The sequence below is a fragment of the Octopus bimaculoides genome, chromosome 20 (assembly GCF_001194135.2).
Source record: "Octopus bimaculoides isolate UCB-OBI-ISO-001 chromosome 20, ASM119413v2, whole genome shotgun sequence".
Classification (NCBI taxonomy): domain Eukaryota; kingdom Metazoa; phylum Mollusca; class Cephalopoda; order Octopoda; family Octopodidae; genus Octopus; species Octopus bimaculoides.
This window is the reverse complement of record NC_069000.1, coordinates 44,925,901-44,927,096: the sequence shown is the minus strand read 5'-3', so window position 1 is coordinate 44,927,096 and position 1,196 is coordinate 44,925,901. Positions and strand designations below refer to the sequence as shown.

Sequence of the window (1,196 nt, the reverse complement as noted above, 5' to 3'; positions counted from 1 at the left end):
TATATATATATATATATATATATATATTATATTATATTATATTATATTTATATATATATATTATGGTATGTTATATTAATTTCGATCGCTTAGTAAAAAGCTTCGGAAATATGGTAAAAAAGCAAGGGAAAATTTTTTTAACAAAATATGAAATAAACCAAAGAAATGTAATAATTCTTCGAAATATTGATACCTGACCACCACCACCCAAAACCCATGTTTTGGTCTTCATTTTCCTTTTTATTTTTGTAATTTTTGAAGATTAACAGAATCTTAAAATTAATTTTATTGTACGAAAGAAAAAAAACGAAATGAAATTAATTAAATCCGAAAAGACGCAAAAATTCCATCCAGAACTAGAAATGGAACGAAGGCGTATGGAAATTAACATAAGAAGCTTTCTTGTTTGGGACATTTCCACAACATTATTGGAGTATCTCCTGGAGGTCATGAGTTCGAATCCCATTCGGATGAATGTCTTTTTTTCTTCTTTCTTTCTTTCTCCCCTGCCCCTTCTTTAATCATTGATCTAAGGGGAGGGCAATTATCAACATAATACTTCTTTTCTTTTTTTTAATGCTCACTCTAGGTCAGGCCTACGATCAAAGACGTTCCAGCTGTGACCAGACAGTCTATTTGCATGGCTAGATATTCTAACTATCATTTTCATTTTGGAAGATGGAAGGGTGTGATTTGACAGCTGTTTCTCGTTGTATCCTTTGTCACTATATATCTATCTGTCTATCTATCTGTCTCTCTCTCTATCTCTCCATCTATCTATCTATCTGTCCATACATACAAAGACATCTTTTATTTGTTTCAGTCGTTAGATTGCAGCCAAACTGGAGCGCCAACCTGAAGAATTTTTAGTTGAAAGAATTAACCCCAATACTTAAATTTTTAAGCCTCGTACTTATTCTTTTGACAAACCACTAAGTTACGAGGATATAAACACACCAAAACTGGCTATCAAGCAGTGGTGGAGAACAAACACACACACACACAATGGGCTTCTTTCAGTTTCTGTCAACCAAATCCACTCACAAGGTTTTGATTGGTTTAAGGCTATTGTGGAAGACACTTGTCCAAGGTGCCACACAGTGGGACTGAACCCGGAACCATGTGGTTGAGAAACAAGCTTCTTTCCACACAACCACACCTGCACCTATGTGTGTGTGTGTGTGTATATATATATA

At 34.1% G+C, this 1,196-nt stretch overlaps 1 protein-coding gene across 4 annotated transcripts in view; it reads right to left on the bottom strand.

Moving 5' to 3' along the window:
- Positions 1 to 1,196, bottom strand: part of LOC106870430 (inosine-5'-monophosphate dehydrogenase 1b) — a 47,643-nt gene that overhangs the window by 25,391 nt on the left and 21,056 nt on the right. The gene's annotated exons all lie outside the window — the stretch shown is intronic.